Genomic DNA, 9,553 nt, shown 5'->3' with positions numbered 1-9,553 from the left:
CCTTACAGCAGAGGTAGGCAACCTAAGACCCAGGGGCCGGATGCAGCCCAATCGCCTTCTCAATCCAGCCCACGGGCGGTCTGGGAATCAGCATGTTTTTACAAGAGTAGAATGTGTGCTTTTATTTAAAACACATCTCTGGGTTATTTGTGGGGCATAGGAATTCGTTCACCCCCCCCCCCAAATAGTATGGCCCACCACATGATCTGAGGGACGGTGGACCGGTCCATGGCTGAAAAGGGTTTCTGACCCCTGCCTTACAGTGAAACAGATCTACACACTGAAGAGGAATCATTACATATTGCACTTTGTAATGAAGACAAACGGGACAATTAAGAGGTTATTTGTGGCTGAAAATCCCTCTTCCTTTATCCCCTGGGGATTTGCGTTTTGTCCTCTGATGGATTCACAGTGAACTGGCAACAGTAATTGGAATCTAAGGACCCAATTCTATAATGAAGATTCAGTGGCTGGGACCTCAGGAAGCTGCAGCGCATGTTCCACTCCACCAGCAGAGAGAGGTGGAGCTGCACTGACAGGAGGACTTGCCTACTGGCAAGATCCCACTGGGGCACAACAATGGCACCTCTCAACACCAGGTCATGGTCTGCTCTGTTGCTGCAGCAGAGCAGAGGATGTAGTGCGTAGCTTAAGGCCAGCATACAGAACCATCACCCTAAGGCAGAATGCGGCTCAGATGCGGGGGTGGCCTAGTGGTTGGGGCGGCTTCCTGTTGCTCATGCTCCAATCTCACAAGCGGGAGCTGTGGGGTGGGAATGTTATGAAAAAAAGAGTGCTCCTTTTGCTTTTCTCAGATGAGTAGGCCACAAGCCCTTGGCTATGAATCTCATTGATCTACTATGCTAGGGAACTTGCATTTTACAACTAGGTGGGCGGGAGGAAGGGTGGGAGATTACATTATTGGCTCTGATTGATTGCTTTGTCAATGTTATTTATTAGTTTATAACATCATTAAACCATGAATTAGCTTAAGCAATTTCCATCATGTTGCTTTAAACTGCTTTCATGACTCACAATTTGTTCTCTTTTCTGTTAACCCTCCCCTCCTGTCCACATTCATAATGCCATCATGCTGCGCACATCAATGAATAGATGGATTTGTTTCATTTTTTTTTTATAATGGTTTTTTTATTTGCTTTTTTCCAGGATAAAAATACAACATCAGTAACACAACAAAAGCGGTTTTACAGAAAGGAAAAGAAAGTTATAAAGAAAAAGAAGAAATTCACTTTTTCAGATCCATTTTCATAATCAACCAGACTTCCCCACGTCCTCCATCCCCTGCCTTCTTTACAATGAAAAATAAACAGCAAATTAATACCTTATTTCAGTTGTTTTTGTGTTTTCATTTAGTTATATAATCCATAATTTATACGTTTCAAAATCTGAAAACTTAGTTTCTATCATTTACCAATTTCAATACTGAAGCGTGTTATTCCGAAGCACTTAGCAAACTCTCAACATTCATATAACTTATAATGTTTTTGTAGATAGTCCTTAAATTTTTTCCAGTCCTCTTCCACTGCATCTTCTCCCAGGTCTCGGATTCTGCCTGTCATTTCGGCTAATTCCATATAGTCTATCAGCTGCGAATGCCATTCTTCCAGCGTGGGTAGTTCCTGTGCTTTCCAGTATTTAGCTATAAGAATCCTTGCTGCTGTAGTTGCATATAAAAAGAAAGTTCTATCTTTTTTTAACACTCTCTGGCCCACAATGCCCAGGAGGAAGGCCTCTGGTTTCTTACAGAAGGTGTATTTAAACACCTTTTTCAACTCGTTATAAATCATTTCCCAAAAAGCCTTCACCCTCGGGCATGTCCACCAGAGGTGAAAAAAAGTTCCTTCAGCCTCCTTGCATTTCCAACATTTATTATCAGACAAATGATAAATCTTTGCAAGTTTGACTGGGGTCATGTACCACCTGTATACCATCTTCATAATGTTTTCCTTTAAGGCACTGCATGCCGTAAATTTCATACCGGTGGTTAGATGGATTTGTTTCAGTCGCTATCTCAAGCCTGGGAGAGTCTCCCTTCTCATTAGGGTGCTGAACAAATCTGAACCCTGATTGAAGGAGATGTGGCTTGGCAACAGCTGCAGCATGCTCTCTGGAAGTCAGATCTGCCACCTCCTTGGCAGCCTACATCCCCAGTGCCCCATCTACAGTGGTCTATCTTCACTCACTCCTTCTTCCTTGGTTGGAGGGGAGAGCACCAATTTGTGGTTCGCCCATAGCTGTCAACTTACAGATTTGAAAATAAGGGACCAGCAGCCTCGAAAATAAGGGGTCAGCAGCCAAAATAAGGGATTTTAGTCAACCAGCAGCCAAACGAAGCCTCAAGCGGTGGTTCCCACAGTGCAGCAACCCGGCAAAGGGGATGCAGCAAGGAAAACCACCGTCACCTCTCCGCTGGGAAGCGGTGAGCAAAGGCGAGTCCCCAGTCAACGCGGCCGATTTGATTGGCACAAAGCATACAAGCTCCACCCCCCAGTTGTTCTTAGACTCCTTATTTGGGTGAGCAACACAGCCAAGCAGCACAGTTGGAGCCTCTCTCCTCCCTGGCCGGCAGAGAGGGAGGGAGAGGAGCTGCTTCCTTTGAAACCTGTGAAATTTAAGGGACATCATCAATAAGGGACAGCAGCGGAACACGGCGCTGGGATAAGGGACTTTCCCGCCAATAAGGGATGGTTGACAGCTATGGGTTCCCCTCAGGTGTCAGAGTGTCTTGGGCTGGCCCTGGGGGAAGTACTGATAACCTATAAGCTGGATAAAATTGCTGTGCATTTCATATGAGCTTTGTAACATGGCTCTGATTGGCAGCAAAACAGGCAAGCAGAACACAGGCCTGAGTCCTGCAGCTGGGGCTCAGTATGCCCACCGAGGTCTGCAGTGAGGCTACTGCATGCCAAATAAGAGGGGAAAAGAGGACTCCGACTTGCCTTTCGTGGCCTCCCACTTGCCCTCCTCCTGAGGGTTGTGCATCAGTCCCATACCTTCAGTTGCTAAGTGCCTTTTGATGCCACACTATTTGTTGACTCCTGCAGCCAGGAAGGGACATTTATATGCTAATGCCTTTCCCCCAAGCTGAATGAGGTACCTAGAGGAGGCCCGGCTGCTGTTGCTGCTAAGGATGCCTTTGTGCTAACCTCTGTGGAAGCAAGAAAAAAGGTTTCCCAGAAAACAAGTGAGCTTCTGTGAGATGAAGTCTAATTGTCTATTATCAGATGTCCTGTAAAATTCAAGGCCTATTAAAGCTGCTAAAAATATTGAAGCCCTAATTTCAGCATAATAGCATTTTAATTTCATCAAATCACAGCTCTATTGTTGCAGGACATCTTGCTACACGCAAGGGGTAAGAGGGTCCATCTCAGCTCTATTAGGAAAACACGCACAACAGCTCCCTTTCTTCAAGATATTAAATTAAATCCATTTGGTTCCCTTTTTTTGCCTCAATTAAATCTTTACAATCATCTAACCCCCTGTGACATTTTTTTAAAACTTATCACGGGAGAAAACAATGGCTGTTAGCATTTAAAAGAATTTGTTTTTAACATAGTGAATTGCTCAGCTAACAGGAAGCTGTTAGCTAAGCATACGCTTTCAAGAGTGATGCTGAAATTTATTTCAATATTCAGCTAGCGAGCAGCAGCTTTTATGAGGGAGTTTCATTGCAGCCAGTTCAGGGAGAAGGCAGGCTTGGAGGGGTGGCAGGCCGTTGCCTTCAAGATGCTCAGAATGGTGCTCCTGATTGCACCATCTAGCCAGGCTGAATGAATGGACCTGAAAGCCACAGCGCTTGAGATGGCTCAGAGGAACCATGAATGCATCATTAACCAAGAACTATGGTTTGTCTTGTCTTTATTTGTCTCCCCTAGTATGCAAACCATGACCCCTTGAAGTGGTTTGACGGGGGCGAGGAGACAGAGGAGGCATTCTGCAGAGGCACATAGTCCTGTGGGCTGACATTACTTATGCCTGAGGGTCATTGGAACTGCTCGAGCTTCCACGAGGTCTCAGAGGACTGCCCAATGAGATCAGGAGGTTTGCGGACAAATTGTTCTGTTCCCCTCCCCCATCCTCCTCCTTTGCAAAGATACTGTGGACACTTAAGCACAGCAGCTGTACAAATCCAACTGGTGACAGCAATGAAGAGATCTATCTTCATCAGCCTGCTCAGTGTTTGGAGATGAGCATACGGTGGTGCTGAGCACTCCAGCTGCAGGCTCTTTGGGATGGTAAATGGCTGCTTGGTGTTGGTCCTGGAATGCAAGAGCTTGAACCATCAAAGGCCCGCTGTGACAAATTTGCAGATAAAGCCACTCACATATCCAACCTTACTTGGATGGCATTGTGACAGAGTCTATGTCTATGTGCTATCTAATCATGTTTTATGGGTACCTTTCAGCTTGAAGACGCAGACAAGCTGCTTGAGGGCCACAACTTGCTCCTTGCCCATCCTGGCTGATAAAATCCCCATGGACTGAACAAGATGTTTGGGTCCCAGATGTAATTGATGCCTCTACTCCACATGATCTCCACTCCCTTGAAAGAAGCAGCAGTGAGGCTGTTGCTGAAGAAACTAAATTTGGATGCTCACGTTTGGTTCCTGAGAGTTACTGTTCAGCCCCACATTTGTCAGTTTGGGCAAGTTCCATTCCAGTCTGTTTTGAGGCCTGGAAACACCCACAACCCCCCTGTAAATCGATCTGTGCCTATGGGCAAGCTGGGCAGTGTGGGGGAGACTAAAAGAAGAAAGAGAGGTAACAGCTGACACAGGAGAAACCTGTAACACAAAGAAAGAGCAGGCGTCATCACCCCGTTTTCTCTCTGCTTCCATGGTGCATACAATCTCCTTTGAGTGAGCGTTGTTGGAGCATCAAGTGGCTTCTGTGGCTAGGAGAGCTTAGGTGCACCTTAGGCTGGTTCACCAGTTATGACTCTTTCTGGTTTGGGATAGCCTGGCCTCTGCTTGGACTACTGTCATGTGCTGTGGGGGGGGGGGGCTGACCTTGAAGACCTGAGGCTGCAGCTAATACAGAATGCAGCTCCTAGGTTATCCCAATGGGACCAAGCACCAGCAGTCCTGAAGTACTGCACTGACTGTCCGTGAGCTGGTGGGCCCAATTCAATGTGTTAGTATTACCAAATAAAGCCCTAAATAACAACCCTGAGATCACTGGTTGAAATTAAGCTTTTAATTGTTTAGAATGCTACAACAACAACAACAACAACAACAACAACAACAACAACAACGGGATGCATTTGCTGCCCTGGGCTCCTTCAAGAGAAAAGGCAGGATATAAATTCAATATATTTATTGAATAATTATTGAGCTCTATTTTTATTTTGATGCAAAGTAAAGTTACAGTTACTGAACGCTCCACCCACCCTCAGTCTCCCCTCTGATACTTTTTGTTTAAGTTTCCGCTCTCAGCAGAAAATCAAGGCAATCTGCATTTAGTTGAGCCTTTACATTCATCAGTCTGGATTCCCATATACATTCCTTGCACACAAAAGTTTACCTCCGACATAAAGTGTGGTTTCTGCGCAAAGTTACACAAATGTTAGTGGTGGACTTTCCAGCAGTAGCCATGCTGGGGGAGATTTATAAGCCAACAAGAGCTCTGTTGTTTGGAGATGAGGATATGGTGGTGCTGAGGACTCCAGCAGCAGGGTTGTGGCTATAATTCAAGGCACTGATTCCCTCTGTGATACCCACGGGAGACATCTGTTTCTTAAAAGGGATGTGGCACAGTTCCAATTCTCTGGGATCGATATATATGCCCCAAATAATGGCCAGACTGACTTCTTTAAGAACATGTTCCTGACTCTGGAAAGTTACAGAGCTGTAGAAGATCCTAGCTGGTGGCTTGATGCAGTGTTGAATTGGGCACCGGATAGAATCTCAACCGTCAATAATGACAGCAATCTGGATTCGTAAAGAATCGTGTGTCTGTATGTATTCATTTATTCACAGCATCTGTACGCTTATCTCATAAAGTCATCTGGGTGACCGACAATAAATAGCAAAAAACAAAACCCAAGTTAAACACAAGATGAAGCATAAAATCACAGAACCAAAAGCAACATCAATACAAGAAAAACAAAGCTCTCTACAGCTTCCAAAGTTAATGCTTTGTGCTTATCAGACAAGGTTGCAAGAGAGTATATCTTTTATTCATCATAACATAGGTCATCTCACAGGGCTGCTATGATTTTCACCTCCTAGTCCTTGGCTTCAGGTTTTCAATAAGCCATCGTCACCTGGTCCGATTATTCCTTTGCTAGTATAACAATTTAGTCACAAGGTTGGATGACTGAAAGCTCCTCTTGGAAACTGAACAACAGCTTATTGTGGGATGCTCTGTGGGTACAAAGGGTCACCTGCAGGAGCATCTTAGAGGGATTAATTGAGATGGATCCATAGCTGTTTCTGTTGCATAAAGCATTTCACCTTAGATATGTTTCAAGTATTTGTTTCTCAAACAGCTAATCAAGCAAGTGGAAGCAATAATTTATTTATTTTTTCTTTTTTTTTATACGCAGCTTGATTGTAAACCCCCCCTAAAGATGTGTGTGTGTGTGACATTATCAATAAGAAAAATTAGCAACCATCAGCAAGACTTTCAAAAAGTTAAAATAACAATAGCCTAAAAACAGATTAAAACTCACATTAACTTTAAAAACATCTACGTAGGCTTGGCTAACCAAAAAAGTCTTTAGCAGGTGCCAAGAAGAGTTACAGGGAAGGCACGTGCCTGATATCAATAGGCAGGGAGTTCGAAAGCATAGCTGCTGCTGCTGCTGCCACACTAAAAGATCAGGTTCCTACAAATGTGGACTGGGCGTTATATAGTCTCTTCACAATAGTGGTCTCGATTGCACAGAAAGAAAAGAAGCCAAACAAAGCTACCTAGTGTTCTAAGGCAGTGTTTCCCAACCTTTTTTGGGCAAAGGCACACTTGTTTGATGAAAAAAATCTCGAGGCACACCACCATTACAGCCCCGTGACGTCAGCGCGCAGCGTCACGCCGGGAGGGACGCATGAAAGTGTAAGTTTCAATTTTTTCCCTCCCCCTTGCCGGGGAACCTCCAAGCTTTGGGGTGGGGGGGGGGAGGAGGCAGCAAAGCGAGGCAGGAAGGAGAGCGCGGCTTGGCTGAGTGAGCTTTGGCAGGGGCAGGGAATGAGAGCCGCGAGGCGGGCGCTGCGGACGGAGGCGCTGCCCGCCGAGCTCGCAGGCAGCCAGGCAGGCAGACGGCGAGAGCCCCGCGCTGGGCGGCCTCTCCTCGCCGCCGCCGCCCCACCTCTCGCCGCCCGACTCGCCCGCCTCCCTCCAGGCAACATCTCGCGGCACACCAGGCAACATCTCGCGGCACACTAGTGTGCCGCGGAACAGTGGTTGGGAAACACTGTTCTAAGGTTCCAGGGGTTACACAGACATTCCATAGTGTAAGAGACATCATCATACCTGTTAAGGATTTAAAGCAATAATTCTTTGGGGTTGAGTTATAAAGCCCATGTCCCACGTGCACAGGCTTCACAACTCACATGCGGATTTTGACCCACAGATTAGGAAACAGTGATGTTGATTATACCTAACAGATCATAAATCATATAATGATCCGAAATGCAATAAACTCTGCCTTTCCACAAAGGAGTACATTCTTATCTACCCCTTCTTATTGGTAATTTTTTACAATACCATACATACTGTGCTGGTAAGAATTAGAACTAGTCAAATCTCACCATTATTTTATATAATTTCCCCAGAGTGCCCCTGCTCCTGGTGTGATGATGACCTCTCAGAATGAGTGGATTCTCTCCCAGGTCCTTTTTACTAATTACAGTCATACCTCATGTTACGTCCGCTTCAAGTTACGTTTTTTCAGGTTGCGTCCCACGGTGACCTGGAAGTACCAGAAAGGGTTACTTCTGGGTTTCGCCGCTCGCTCATGCGCACAAGCGCCAAATCACACCGCACATATGCAAATATGGTGCTTCAGGTAGCAGGCTTTTCACGTTGTGAACGGGACTCCGGAACAGATCCCCTTCACAACCGGAGGTACCACTGTGTTATGTTCCCCAAATATTACATCTGAAAATATTGATCACAAGGTGGCTAGCCTTGCATGAACTGATTTGAGGTCTCTAGATCAGAGTCTATCCCTGGCTTACCAGATTTCTCATTTCTACCATGTTGTTCTCCTTTTGATATTTCAGTTTTACCAAGTCCTGTATGTTTTGTGCTTCACTGTTGTAATATATTGCCGTATAAGTGGACAGTTCTGGTGATAATTTATATTTTAGCTTTTGCCAGACTTGATGTTAAACATAGAATTGCTTTCACTTGACATTGGTACTTTCCAGTGCTATTTTTCTAGAAAAAGAAGTGCCAGAACTCACCATGAATGCCTCTCTTGTTCTCTTATTTTTTAAAATGTGTTTTTATTAAAGATTTCTTGGTTTATGAAAGTATGTACAATGTCTCTTTTTTCAAGTTACATTTTCTACAGATCAGTTTCATTTGTTGAGGCATTAGTGTTACATTAGGAAGGGGAAAAGAGGTGGAGGGGTGAGGGGTGAGTGGGGGTGGGGAAAGGGTGGCGATTTTCTATTTTACTTAATGTATGTGTGGGGTTTTGTGCCAGCGTCGCTTGTGCGGGTTCTCTTTGCTGTTTGCTTGTGTTCCTTTGGTGGTGAGAGAAGTTGGGGTTGGCCTGGGGTGTGGTTGTTTGTTTGTGATTGGCTGTGTTGAACTTTGTTTTCATGTGTGAGTGGGGTGGGTGGGTGTTTTGGATCAGGTTAACCATATTGATTTGTACGCTGTTGGTGGATTCTTGTTGTTGCCTTGTTGGGCTGTGTATGTGATAAAAGGGAGCCATACTGGGGTGAAGGCGTCTTCTTCTATTTGTTCCTGTGTCAGTTTCAGTTTATTGATTAATTTTTCTAGTAAGGCTGTTTCCCATACTATTTGGTACCATTGGTCCATGCTTAATCTGGTGCTTGACTGGTCTCTCCAGTGTCTGGTTATGATGTTTCTGCTGATGAGAGCAGGTGGGTTATGAGTTCTTTGTGATGTGAGTGGGCTCTTGTTCTCGTATAATGGCAATGGCACCCATCTGCAAGGTCCTGGAACTGAGTTCCAGTGAGTTCCGGCTGAACAAAGCCCTTGTGCTTTCTAAATATATGCTGCAAAGTGTGTCTTAAAAACCCTGAAATGGTCATCTGTTCTATTATATCTTCTGGGTGATCAAACCACATTCTCTATGATTTAGCATTGCTGCTTTATAATAAGGCAATATATTGAGAAATGTCAATCCTCCTTCATTTACTTCTTTAGACAATGTGCTCGCATTCCTTGTGCTCTATTTCCTCTCCACACAGAACCAATTATTAATTTTTGCCAGGTCTTCATAATTAAGATGGGTACCTCCAATGGTATATTAAATAACAGAAATGGAATTTTAGGCAGTACATTCATTTTAACAAGCAACATTGTGTTAGTCTTCTAAATTTGGAGTTATGCATATT

This window comes from Podarcis bocagei (assembly GCF_964188305.1).
Source record: "Podarcis bocagei genome assembly, chromosome: 7".
Classification (NCBI taxonomy): Eukaryota; Metazoa; Chordata; class Lepidosauria; order Squamata; family Lacertidae; genus Podarcis; species Podarcis bocagei.
Note: the sequence above shows the minus strand (reverse complement) of the source record.